The 13,994-nt window shown below is 40.6% G+C and overlaps 1 non-coding gene and 1 pseudogene across 1 annotated transcript; one reads left to right on the top strand and one right to left on the bottom strand.

The window, feature by feature from the left end:
• Positions 1–1,651: 1,651 nt before the first annotated feature.
• On the top strand, positions 1,652–1,768 carry LOC123800881 (U5 spliceosomal RNA). The gene has a single exon (XR_006782032.2). It is a non-coding gene; the product is annotated as a U5 spliceosomal RNA (small nuclear RNA).
• An 8,617-nt stretch (positions 1,769–10,385) lies between these two features.
• Positions 10,386–12,074, bottom strand: LOC123800814 (prefoldin subunit 5 pseudogene; annotated as a pseudogene).
• Between the last annotated feature and the right edge of the window lie 1,920 nt (positions 12,075–13,994).

Here is a 13,994-nt window from a genome sequence, read left to right as displayed (position 1 = left end):
CAGCTCAGGGCGTGATCCTGGCGTTGGGGGATGGAGCCCCACATCAGGCTCCTCCGCTGGGAGCCTGCTTCTTCCTCTCCCACTCCCCCTGCTTGTGTTCCCTCTCTGCTGGCTGGCTGTCTCTGTCAAATAAATAAATAAAATCTTTAAAAATAAAAATAAAAAAATAAAATACATGTCACATATGATTGACTAGTTATGAGCAAAGGAACCAGCGAAGTGGGGGGGGGAGTGTCAATTTAAAGAAGGTGTCAAAGCTGGGAAGGAAAATGTTTATATAATCAGCTAGAAAAAACAAAAAGAGCTGCAATTTCCTTTCTCGAGGCTGTTCAGTTACCACGATGGTTAGGGAAGCCTTGCAGGGGGGTCGGATCTAGTAACTGAGCGCCACAGAGGAAAGAACGTTTTATTTTATTTTTTTCTGGAAGGTTTTTTTTTTTTTTTTGAATTCAGTTAATTAACATAGTCTATTATTAGTGTCAGAAGTAGAGTTCAGTGATTCATCAGTTGTATATAACACCCAGCGCTCATTCCATCACGTACCCTCCTTAATGCCTATCACCCAGGTACCCCATCCCCCCACCCTTCCCTCCAGCAGCCCCCAGTTTGTTTCCTATGATGAAGAGTCTCTTATGGTTTGTCTACCTCTCTGATTTCATCTTGTTTTATTTTTCTCAGGTTTGTTTCTTTCACTAATCAGAATCAACAAGCACACCAAAGAACAATACATACAGAACAGCACATTTTAAAAGCATACTATAACGGTGGGGTGCCTGGCTGGTTCCGTTCAAAAAGCACCTGACTCTTGATCTTGGGATCATGAGTTTAAGCCCCACAATGTGTGTAGAGATTAGTTTAAAAAATAAAATAAACTTAAAAAAAAAAAAAGTAAAAACACAGGATATGGAGACCCGGGATCTGAACCTGGAATACAAGATTTCATCTCCCAAAACAGCAGCAGGTGGGGCAGGAAACCTGAAGCCAAGCACGCAGGCTCCAATTTTAAACCAGACCCTGACAGAAATTTTTCTCAAACGGCAGACGAAAATGCAGAATGGTGAAGAGTGTACAATCTGGAGGTGCACGGTTAAAACAGGACAAACAAACAAAACACCCGTGTGCCTACCACGCAGCTTACGAAAAAATACCTTTGTGTGCCCTTCCCAACCTTACCCCTCCCTTCCCAGGGAAGGGAGGAACCACCGTCCTGAATTTTGTATCAATCACTTATTTGCTAATTTTCTCTTATTCGGTTTAATGGCAGTCTTTACTCGACAGAAACCAAACTGCGTACAAATACATAAAACGTAAAGCCCGAGTCTCTTATCAATAGGGCGTTTAGATCCCAGTCAGTCCACCCTCTGCTTCGCCCCCTAACGGTAACGCCGAGGTACAGCGTGAATACGAACCTATTTTCCCAACCGAAACAGGGGTGACTCGATTATTTGCATACCCACAGTGCACTGCACACGGTACAAATTTAAAACAATAAAACCTTAAAACTCTCCCACTCATATGTCTTACAATTAGATCTCTACTTACAGGGTAAGCTAAAAATTTTTATTCAGGCACTGAGTCTTGTATTAACTAGACACCATCAGCGTACTAGGAGTTTTCTTTACCTGAGGCGTGAGTTACAGGACGTTTCGACGTACTCTGGTTTCTCTTCAGATCGTATAAATCTTTCGCCTTTTACTAAAGATTTCCGTGGAGAGGAACAACTTTGAGTCTTAAACCAATTTTTTGTAGGCCTTGCTTTGGCAAGGTTCATATATTGTTTTAGGAAAGAAAGATTGGTGTTTTTCGAATGAGAATTTTTTTGCGTTCTTTTCTAGTGATAGTATTTAGGACGGGTTTTTAATATCTGCTTGTGTCTAAATATTTTTTATTGGGGATTGTTTGGGTTAATTTTTTTTTGTCTTGGGTGTGTTAGATGGGTATAAAATGGATTACGTGGTGGTTTTTCACTTGCATTTTGCAGCATTAAAATAGTACTCCTCTTGGGGTTTTTTTTTGGAGTTGTTTGAAATTTAGGAGTTTAATCGGTTGGTTACGTGTGTTGGCTTTTTTTTTTTTTTTTTCCCACTTGCGGCTCCCTTTCCAAGTGGAAGCAGCGGGACTTGAAAGTTTATCTCAGCTTTTCACTTATTTTCTTTTTCTTCTGTGATTGTCCTTAACTTCCACATACGAGTGAAATTATATGATACTTTATTTTGCTCAACATAATATTTTCTAGTTCCATCCACATGTTTGCAAAGGGCGAGATTTCATTCTGGGTTTAGTTTTACAAGGCAGTTAAGTAAAAAAAAAAGGTTTCTGTTGCTCTCCTGTCAAGTAGAAGCAGGAGAATTTAAAGTTTTTTAAGAAGCTCGTTAAATAAGATAAAAGGAAACCGTATCTAGTCCGAGATCTTGTTTCATCGTGAAACCAATACAGAAGATTAAAAGTGCTTGCATTGTCTTTTTTAAGGTGCTAAACCTTCTAAATGAAGCATGTATCTTGCACTTTCTGTATTTCAATTGGGACTGGCTGCTCCTCAAGCGCTCAACCAGCAGGTGAAAATAATGAGCGTATTGGGCAGTACAGGTTTTGTATTAATTACATTGCCGGAACAGACCAGTTCATAGATCTTTTCTCTCTTCGTGGAGGTTTGGTTTCTTTCCCTAGATTTTGGTTATTAGTATGATGTTACTAACAATGAATACCTGCAAGACTTTCGTTTTCTAAAGTGTGGAATAGAACCACTGGGTCAGGGCAGGTAAATGTAATAATTTGTCCCAGGAGTGAATGTACCCATTTCCATCAATGGCATTTGTGTATTTCCATAGCTTCTCGTCCTTACTGGCCGTTGGTTTGCTGACTTTAATTTTTGTCTATCTGGTAGTTATGAAATGATATCTGACGGTAGTTTTTTAATGTACATTTCTCTAATTACTACTGAGGTTGAGTATCTTTTCAAAGTTTTTTTTTTTTTTTTTGGCCATCATGGTTTACCTTCATTGAAATGCCTGTACGTGTCTTTCACCCATTTTTTTCCTTATATTGTGAATCTTTGTCTTAATTATTTTGGGAGTGTTTTTAACACAGCCTCTAGACTCGAGAGACTTCTATTTTTTTAAGATTTATTTATCTGAGAGAGAGCGCACGCGTGCACAAATGAGGGTGAGGAGCAGAAGGAGAGGGAGAGAGAAACCTCAAGCTGACTCCATGCTGAGTGCATAGCCTGACGCGGGGCTAGATCCCACAACCCCGAGATCACAACCAGAGCTGAAACCAAGAGTCTGACACTTATTCGACTCAGCCACCTAGGTGCCCCAAGAGAGATTGTAAATAGTTATTCTTTGTTGGTTATATGATGCAGTTACCTTCTTTCCGCTTATAGCTTCCCTTTCCATTCTTCTTATAGTGTGTCTTGGTGAACTGGTCTTAATTTTAATGTCAGATTGATTTTTTTCATTCTGATTTGTGCTTTTTTTGTGTGTTTTGTTTAATAAATCACTACCTCAAGTTATTAAGGAAATTCTATCTTTTAAAGCTATGTCTTTCATATTTAAGTCCTTGATTCTTCTGGAACCGAATTGTTGTGCATAGTGTGAAGTGTGGATCAGTTTTTATCCACCCCCCTCCTCCCACTGACTGACAGTTGTCCCACACTATTTATTTACTGACTGGTTTCTCCTTTCCCACTGATCTTCAGTGACAACACTGACATAAATCAGCTTTCCTTATATACAAGGGAATGTTTCTGGGCTCTCTCTAATTTTTTCTTAAACCAGTCTATTGAAGTATGATTGAATATGAAAAGCTGTACTATTTAATGTATACAACTTGGTGAGTTTGTAAATAAGTATATGCATCTATGAAACCATCACCACAGTCAATGCCATAAACATTGTGGCTCTCTATTCTGTTCCTTGAAATACCATACATCCTAATTGCTGTGGGTTTATAATAAGATAAAACTCGAAATCATATAGCCTTAGTTCCTCTAGTTGGTTTTCTTTTTAGGGGTAATTTGGCTACCTTTTGGTCTTTCAAAAATGTTTAAAATTGCCTTGTCAATTTCCACGAAAATCCTTGTTGGATCTGTATTAAGCCTGTAAATTAATTAGGGAGAATTGAATCTTCATCTTGTTAATGGACAGGATTTGTCTCTCTGTATGTTTAAGTCTTCTTTATTTTTTTCAGTAAAATGTTAAAAATGTCTACTAAGGATCTTACATCCTTTGTTAATTTTTAAAGTTGCATTTCCTAACTATACATTGCTCTTGTGGGTAAATGTAGTTGACTCGGGGCACCTGGCTGGCTCAGTTGGTAGAACATATGACTCTTGATCTCAGGGTCCTGAATTCAAGCCCCACACTGGGAGTAGAGTCTAATTAAAAAAAAAAAAATGTAGTTGACTCTTGTATAGGATCTTATATCTGGCAATCTTACTTGACTCTTTCATTAACTCTAATAAGTTGTGTGTAGATTATTTTGCATTTTCTATTGACAAAATCATATTATCTGGGATCTTTTCATTTCTTCTACTATTTAGATTTATTTTTTCTTATTGAGCAGTCAGCATATACAATGTTTCTTATATAATAAGTAGAAATGAGTTAAGTGGACCGTTTTTCTGATGCCCGATTTTAAAGGAATGCTTTTAAATGCTTCTCTATTGACTTTGATGTGTCTTATAGGTATTACATACCTTTTATGGGGTAAAGGATGCTTATATTCTCAGTTTACTAAGAACTTTTACTGAATCTATTAAGTTATGATCATATGATTTTTCTTTTATTTAAAATTTTTTTTTAAAGATTTTATTTATTTGAGAGCAAGCGAACACGAGCAGGGGGAGGGGCAGAAGGAGAAGCAGACTCCCCACTGAGCAGGGAGCCAGACTCAGGGCTTGATCCGGCACTCCGGGATCAGACCAGAGCCCAAGGCAGACGCTTAACTGCTTAACCCACTGAGCCACCCAGGTGCCACTTTTTTTTTTTTAAGACTTTATTTATTGATTTTTCTTTTAGATTGTTAATGTGGTGGGTGGCATTGAGTGATTTCCAAATGTCCAGCCAGTCTTGCATTTCTAGAATAAATCTGTTTTAGACAAAATACCATAAACTGCGGGGCGCTTGGGTGGTTCAATTGTCAAGCGTCTGCCTTCTGGTCAGGTCATGATCTCACTGTCCTGGGAGCGAGCCCTACATCGGGCTCCCTGCTCAGCGGGGAGTCTGCTTCTTCCTCTCCCACTCCCCCTGATTGTGTTCCCTCTCTCACTGTCTCTTGTCTGCCAAAAAAAAAAAAAAAAGACTCGAGAGGCGATCAGGATGACACATGGGGGTTAATCTAAAGCCACACAGCCCACTGGCAATAAAATAGATGCCACAAATGTGAGCCACGCATATATTAAAAAAAAAAAAAAAAGAAACAGCAACAACACATAAACTGGGTGGCTCGAACAACAGAAATTTATTTCTCACAGTTCTAGAGGCTGAAAGTCTCAGATCAGGGTGCCAAAAGATAGTTGCTGCCCCTGCCCCTTCCTCAGACTGCAGACAGCTGACTTATTGTATCTTCTTCACATGGTAGGAAAAAGAGCTAGCTAGCTCCCTAGCCATTAATAAGGCCATTAATTCCATTTATGAGCGCTCCACCCCCATGACCAAATTACCTCCCAGAATCCCCACCTCCTTGTATCATCACACTGGGATTAGGGTTTCAACAAAGGAATTTGGCCGGGGGCGGGGGGGGGGCACACACTCAAGCCACTGAAAAACACAACTTGATCACATTGTATTTTTAAATATTTTTGTACTCAGTTTCTTGACATTGTTATTAGACTTTTATATTTAATTTCTCTAGTGGGATTGGCCTGGTAAAATATTACTTTATTGTTCTATCCTTGTCTTGTTTTATTATCAAGGATATAGAAACTCCTTATACCAGCTGGAGAGTATTTTCTTTCTCTCTCTCTCTCTCTCTTTTCTTTTTTTTTACCTCTGAAAGATTTTGTATCAGGCTGGAATGATCTAGATGTTACTTAAATGTTTTCCAGCAAAGCCATCAAGTCCTGATGTTTTGCTAGTGATTCTTGTCTTTTGTTATATGACATTCAGGTTTTCTTTTTCTTCATGAGTCAATTTTAATTTATATATACACACACACATATATACAAGTTATATACCTATATCTAAGTTATGTATCTAAGTTATATCTAGGTTTTATATGTTATATATGTATAATATACATTTTCTGCAGTTTTAAAACTCATTGGCACACAGTTCATATTCTCTATCATTTGACTCTGCTCTATTGTAATGTCCTTTTTTTCATTCTCAATATTATTTATTTATGCCTTCTCTTTTTTTGACCTTATAAATCTTGTCAGATGTTGTCAGTTTTATTAGTTTTTTTTCCCAAAGAACCGAAGTTGGAGTTTGATGATCCTCTCTAGTGTATCTTTTATCCCCCCACTATTTTCTGGTTATATCTTCAATATACTCTTCTATACTTTTTTGGTAGTTTTTCTATTGTTTTAAGAGGAATTCTTGTGGCATTCAACAAGTTGATTTAAAAATTCATTTCGGGGACACCTGGGTGGCTCAGTCGGTGAAGCATCTGACTCTTGATTTCGGCTCAGGTCATGATCTTAGGGTCATGAGATCGAACCCCATGTTGGGCTCTGTGCTCAGTGTGAAGTCTGCTTGAGATTGTATCTCCCTCTCCCTTTGCCCTTTCCCCTTCTCTCTCTCTCTCAAATATGAAAATAATAAAGGACAATAACAATTCATTTGGAAAAGAAAATGGTGTATCACAATGATACTTTGTTACTACACCTAGTTTCTCATGTTCCACTGGATGTTATTCTTATTTTGCTTTTCCTCACAGACTAGAAGCTTCTAACAGGCCCAGTCTCCTCTTTCCTTGTATGCCCTGGCCTGGGCCATGGAATAGTACTTCCCAGGGAATGTGGAAGGAAGCAGCAGGAGGAAGACAATCTCCCATTAAGTGGTCTCAACAGGAGCCAGTCCTCTCTGTGAGAAAACAGAGGTTTCTCCCGGCCTGCCTCACTGGGTGTGGTGAGAAGCAGATGAGAGTGTGGATACAAAAGGAAAATGTCTAAAAGTGATGTGCAAACTAAGCATTGCTCTAATCTTCCAAAAGTAGACAGTAACACAGAGGTTCCCTGCAGAGCTCCTCCCTGCATCTTCGGGACAGATATGACCTTTTCCAGAAAGGCAGAGGCAGATAAGACAAGAATACACACACACACACACATACACACACACACACACACACACACACACACCAGCATCTGGTCCATACTGGAGCTTGAGGTAACTTATGCCTTCCACACTGAGGAAAACCCCTTGTCCAGCCAGTCCCTGCAGCCGGAACTCTGGGCGCTGCTCTGGCCACACCATGTCACTGTGCAAACAGCACCTCAAGAATGCCAGGGATGGGGCCCTCTGGTTAGTGATGACACCTCACTTTGGGTCTTCAGAGGGTGAAGGAATCCCTCCCTGGTGCTCAGCCTAACACAGAGCTGAGAAAGCAACCCCAGCCACTCACTTCTGTTTCCTCAGTGTCTGAATCAGCCCTGTTGGGGGGCGAGTACCCTCACAGCCCAGAACACTGCCCCCAGCCCTCCCTGGGATCCCACACTAGCAAGCCCTGGCTGCCTCTCCTTTCAGAGGGCCCCCTACAAGATCCCTTTCCCATCCAGCCTTTCTAAGGGCAGCCCTGGAGGGTCTCCAGAACACACAAGAACTCAAATTATACTCCCCTTTCCAGGACATTGGGATTGTTGTCTGGGGGAGCCTGTCAATAGAGCAGCCTCTTGTTTTCCTCAAGGGTATTTTACCTCCTGTGGGGACACAGGGACTTTCTGATTCTTTCTCTCTCTCTCTCTCTTTTTTTAATAGATGTATTCAGCATTTATTAGGAAATATTTATTTGGGGCATTTTTTTCAAGTTCTTGTTTAAATTCCAGTTAGTCGGGGCACCTGGGTGGCTCAGTTGGTTAAGCATCTGACTCTTGGTTTCGACTCAGGTCGTGATCTCACGGTCCTGGGATTGAACCCCACATCGGGCTCCGTGCTCAGTGGGGAGTTGCTTGAGGATTCTCTCCCTCTCGCTCTGCACCCCCCATCTACTCTCTCTAAGATAATCTTTAAAAAAAAAATTCCAGTAAACATACAGTGTAATATTAGTTTCAGCTGTACAAATAGTGATTCAACACTTCTGTACATCCCCCAGTGCTCATCACAAGTTACTCCTTAATCCCCATCACCTACTTAACCCATCCCCCCACCCCCCACCCCTCTCCCCTGGTCACCATCAATTCTGTATAGTTAAGAGTCTGTTTCTTGGTTTGCCTTTCTCTCACTCACCCTCTTATTTTCCTTTGTTCATTTGTTTTCTTTCTTACATTCCACATGTGAGTGAAATCATATGGTATTTGTCTTTCTCTGACTTATTTCACTTAGCATAAGTGAAATCTCTAGCTCCTTCCATATTATTGCAAATGGCAAGATTTCATTCTTTTTTAGGCTGAATAATATTCCCGCGTGTGTGTGTCTACACACATTTCCTTTATCCATTCATCAGTCCATGGACACGGGCTGTATCCGTAATTTGGCTATTGTAAATAATGCTGCAATGAGCATAGGGGGGCATGTATCCCTTTGAATTGATATTTTTGTGTTCTTTGGGTGAATACCTAGTATTGCGATTTCTGGATCACAGGGTAGTTCTATTTTTAAATTTTTGAGGGACCCCCATCCTGTTTTCCACAGTGGCCATACCAGTTTGCATTCCCACCAACAGTGCAGAAGCGTTTCCCTTTCTCCACATCCTCGCCAGCACCTGTTGTTTTTGTGTTGTTAATTTTAGTCATTCTGACAGGTGTGAGGTGATCTCTCAGGGCAATTTTGATTTGCACTTCCCTGATGACAACTGATGTTGAGTATTTTTTTCATGTGTCTGTTGGCCATCTGGATGTCATCTTTGGAGAAATGTCTGTTCATTTCTTCTGCCCATTTTTTGATTGGATTATTTGTTTTTTTGGGTATTGAGTTTTTTTTTTTTTTTTTTAAGATTTTATTTATTTGAGAGTCACCTGGGTGGCGCAGTCGTCCAGCGTCTGCCTTCGGCTCAGGGCGTGATCCCGGCGTTCTGGGATCGAGCCCCACATCAGGCTCTTCTGCTGGGAGCCTGCTTCTTTCTCTCCCACTCCCCCTGCTTGTGTTCCCTCTCTCGCTGGCTGTCTGTCTCTGTCAAATAAATAAATAAAATCTTTTTAAAAAAAAGATTATTTGAGAGAGAGAGAGCACATGAGTAGGGGGAGGGGCAGAGGGAGAAGCAGACTCCCTGCTGAGCAGGAAGCCCCACGCAGGGCTGGATCCCAGGATCAGGGGATCCCAGGATCCCTGGGGTCATGACCTGAGTCAAAGTAAGCCACTTAACCGACTGAGCCACCCAGGCACTCTGGGTGTTGAGTTTTATAGGTCTTTTATATATTTTGGATATTAACACTTTATTAGATATCATTTGAGAATATCTTCTCCCATTTAGTAGGCTGCCTTTCAGTTTTGTTGTTTCCTTGGCTGTGCAGAAGCCTTTTATTTTGATGTAGTCCCAATAGATTATTTTCGCTTTTATTTCCCTGGCCTCAGGAGACATATCTAGAAAAAGTTGCTACAGCTAATGTCAGAGAAATTAGCGTCTGTGCTTTTTGCTAGAACTTTTATGATTTCGAGTTTCACATTTAGGTCTTTAATCCACGTTGAGTCTGTTTTTGTGTATGGTGAAAGAGAATAGTCCAGTTTCATTCTTCTGCATGTAGCTGTCCAGTTTTCCCAACACCATTTGTTGAAGAGACTGTACTTTTCCCATTGGATATTCTTTCCTACTTTGTCTAAGCTTAATTGACCATATAATTGTGGGTTCATTTCTGGGTTCTATTCTGTTCTATTGATCTGTCTGTTTTTGTGCCAGTACCATACTGTCTTGATCACTACAGCTTTGTAATATAACTTCAAGTCCAGAATTATGACATCTCCAGCTTTGCTTTTCTTTTTCAAGGTTGTTTTGTCTATTCAGGGTCTTTTGTGGTTCCATACAAATTTAGGATTGTTTGTTCTAGTTCTGTGAAAAATGCTGTTGGTATTTTGATAGGGATTGTGTTAAATGTACAGATTGCTTTGGGTAGTATAGACATTTTAATAGTTCTTCTTCTGACCCATGAGCATGGAATGTCTTTCCATTTCTTTGGATCATCTTCAATTTCTTTCATCAGTGTTTTATGATTTTCAGAGTGCAGGTCTTTCACCTCTTTGGTTAGGTTTATACCTAGGGGTTTTTTTTAATTAAAAAAAAATTAAAGGTTTTATTTATTTATTAGAGAGAGAACAAGCTCTCAGGTTGGCAGTAGCTTGAGTTGCCCCCACAGCTGTGAGCTGCTGAATCTTCTGGCTCATGATCTCCATGACACCCTGTCTCATGGCTTGCTTCGCCTGCAGAGATGGCTAGATTTTCTCCATTTGCTCGGTGAAGTCTGTCTTCCTCTCAAAAAAGTCCTTGGCATCCTCAGGTGTCTTTTCTACATAGTAGCCTATTCCCACAACAATGAGAACATGGTCCACGTCCTGTAGCTTCCCAGGGAGATACATAGAACTTGTCAGTGGAATGAATAATTCTTTCCCCTTGATCTTCAGCACATTCAGATGGTCCCTGGCTTCCACACACTTGGTCTGTACCCCTTGACCTGGGCAGTGGACGTGGACAAGAGCTCCACTTTGTGGTTCAGCTAGCTCTTGGGCTTCTCCAGCTGTGGCAATTTCAGCTCTGTGATGTTAACTGCTCCATGTTGGGAAGGAGGACTAACTATCTTATTATTTTTGGTGCAATTGTAAATGGGATTGATTCCTTAATTTCTCTTCCTGCCGCTTTGTTATTAGTGTATAGAAATGCAACAGAGGGGCGCTTGCCTGGTGCAGTCAGTTGGGCATCTGACTTGGTTTCAGCTCAGGTCTGATTTCAGGGTCATGAGATTGAGCCCCACATTGGGCTCCACATTCAGCGTGGAGTCTGCTCAGGTTTCTCTCTCGCTCTTCCTCTGCCCCTCCCCACTGTGTGTTCTGTCTCTCTCTGAAATAAATAAATAAATAAATAATTTGAAAAAAAGAAGGAATGCAGCAGATTTCTGTACGTTGATTTTGTGTTCTGCGTCTTTACTGAATTTGTTTATCAGTTTCAGCAGTTTGTCGGTGGAGGCCTTCGGGTTTTCTATATAGAGTATCGTGTCATTTGCAAATAGTGAAAGTTTTATTTCTTCCTACCAATTTGGATGCCTATATTACTTTTTGTTGTCTGATTGCTGTGGTTAGGACTTAGTACTATGTTAAATAAAAGTGGTGAGAGTGGGCATCCCTGTTTTGTTCCTGACCGTAGAGAAAAAGCTCTCATTTTTTCCCCAATATAGAATGATGTTAGCTGTGGGTATTTTTATTATATTAAGGTATGTTCCATCTAAACCTACTTTGTTGAGGGTTTTTACCATAAATGAATGTTGTATTTTTTTTTTAAGATTTATTTATTTATTTATTTGACAGAGACAGAGACAGCCAGCGAGAGAGGGAACACAAGCAGGGGGAGTGGGAGAGGAAGAAGCAGGCTCATAGCGGAGGAGCCTGATGTGGGGCTCGATCCCATAACGCCGGGATCATGCCCTGAGCCGAAGGCAGACACTTAACCGCTGTGCCACCCAGGCGCCCCTATGAATGTTGTATTTTGTCAAATGTTTTTTCTGCATCTGTTGAAATGATCATATAGTTCTTTTTTTTTAAAGATTTATTTATTTATTTAAAAGAAAGAGCACATGCGCACGAGTGGGGGGAGGGGCAGAGGGAGAGAAGCAGATGCCCCCCTGAGTGCAGAGCCTGATGCTGGGCTCAATCTCACTACCTCGAGATCATGACCTGAGCCAAAATCAAAAGTCGGACACTTAACCACCTGAGCCACCAGGCACCATGAAATCATCATCAGTTGTTACCCTTTCTCTTATTGACGGGATGTACCATGTTGATTGATTTGTGAATATTGAACCACACTTGCAACCCAAGAATAAATCCCACTCGATCGTGGTGACTGATTTTTTTAATGTATTGTTGGATTCAGTTTGCTAGTATTTTGTTGAGGATTTTTGCATCTATGTTCATCAGAGATATTGGTTGTTCTCTTTTTTTGTGGTGTCTTTATTTGATTTTGGTATCAGTCATGCTGGCCTCACAGAATGAATTTGGAATTTTCTCTCCTTTTCTACTTTTTGGAATAGTTTGAGAAGAATAGATATTAATTCTCCTTTAAATGTTTGGTAGAATTTGCCTGTGAGGTTATCTAGTCCTGGACTTTTTTTTTTTAATGTAATCTCTTGACCCCAACATCAAGAGTCACACACTCTCCCAAATGAGCCAGCTAGATGCCTCAAATTTGTTCTTCCTAATTTTATTTTATTATTTATTTATTAAAGATTTTATTTTTTAAGTAATCTCTACACCCAATGTAGTGCTACAACCCCAAGATCAAGAGCTGCATGCTCGGGTGCCTGGGTGGCTCAGACAGTTAAGCATCTGGCTTTGGCTCAGGTCATGATCCCGGGGTCCTGGGATCAAGCCCCACATTGGGCTCCCTGCTCAGCAAGGAGCCTGCTTCTCCCTCTCCCTCTGCTGCTCCCCCTGCTTGTGTCCCCCCCACAAAAGAAATAAATAGAATCTTTTAAAAATAAATAAATAAATAAATAAAACCTTAAAAAAAAAAAAAAAAAAGAGCTGCATGCTCTATGGACTAAGCCAGACAGGTACCCCATGGTCCTGGACTTTTCTTTGTTGGAAGTTGGTGTTTTTGTTTTTGTTTTGTTTTGTTTTAATTTGATTAATTTATTTGACAGAGAGAGTGAGAGAGAGCGCACAGAAGCAGGGGGAAGGGGCAGAAGCAGAGGGAGAAGCAGACTCCCTGCTGAGCAAGGATCCTGGTGCAGGACTTGATCCAGGACCTTGAGATCATGACCTGAGCCGAAGGCAGATGCTCAACTGACTGCGCCCCCCAGGCGTCCCTGTTGGAAGTTTTTTGATTACTGATTCAGTTTCTTTGCTGGTTATCAGTCTGTTCATATTTTCTATTTCAGTTTTGGTAATTCATATGTTTTTAGGAATTTATCCGTTTTCTCTGTGTTGTCCAATTTGTTGGCATATAGTTTTTCATAATAATCTCTTATAACTGTTTGTAGTTCTGTGGTGTTGGTTGTTATTTCTCCTCTCTCATTTGTGATTTTACTTATTTGGGTCCTTTTTTCTGTTTGATAGGTCTGGCTTAATGTTTATCGATTTTATTAATTTTTTCAAAGAACCAGCTCCTGGTTTAATCGATCTGTTCTATTGTTTTTCTTGTTATGTATGTATCTATGTATGTCTGTAACCTCTGTGCCCAACATGGGTCTCGAACTCATGACCCCAGGATCAAGAGTTGCCTGCTCTACAGCTGAGCTAGCCAGGCTCCCCTTTTCTAATGCTTTCTTAGTTTCTAAATCATTTATTTCTGCTCTAATCTTTATTTCCTTCCTTCTGCTGGCTTTAGGCTTTGTTGTTCTTTTCCAAGCTCTTTTAGGTGTAAGGTGTAAGATTTCTCTTGCTTCTCGAGGTAGAACCGCTTTTGTGGGGGCGCCTGGGCGGCTCAGTCAGTTAAGAATCGACTCTTGATTTTGTCTCAGTCCATGATCTCAGGCTTGTGCGATGAGCCCCATGTTGGGCTCTTCACTGAATGCAGAGCCTGCTTGGGATTCTCTTCCTCTCTCTCTGCTCCCCTCCACCCCCCCACTTGCTCACATGCTCTCTCTCTCAAAAACAAACAAACAAAAAAACCAAAGAACAACAACAACAAAAATACTGTTGCTGCATCCCAAGGTTTTATTTGTGTTTTCATTTTCATTTGTTTCCATGTATTTT

Source organism: Ursus americanus, chromosome 28, assembly GCF_024610735.1.
Source record: "Ursus americanus isolate L20-20 chromosome 28, mUrsAme1.1.p, whole genome shotgun sequence".
Classification (NCBI taxonomy): domain Eukaryota; kingdom Metazoa; phylum Chordata; class Mammalia; order Carnivora; family Ursidae; genus Ursus; species Ursus americanus.
This window is presented reverse-complemented; position numbering and strand designations above follow the sequence as displayed.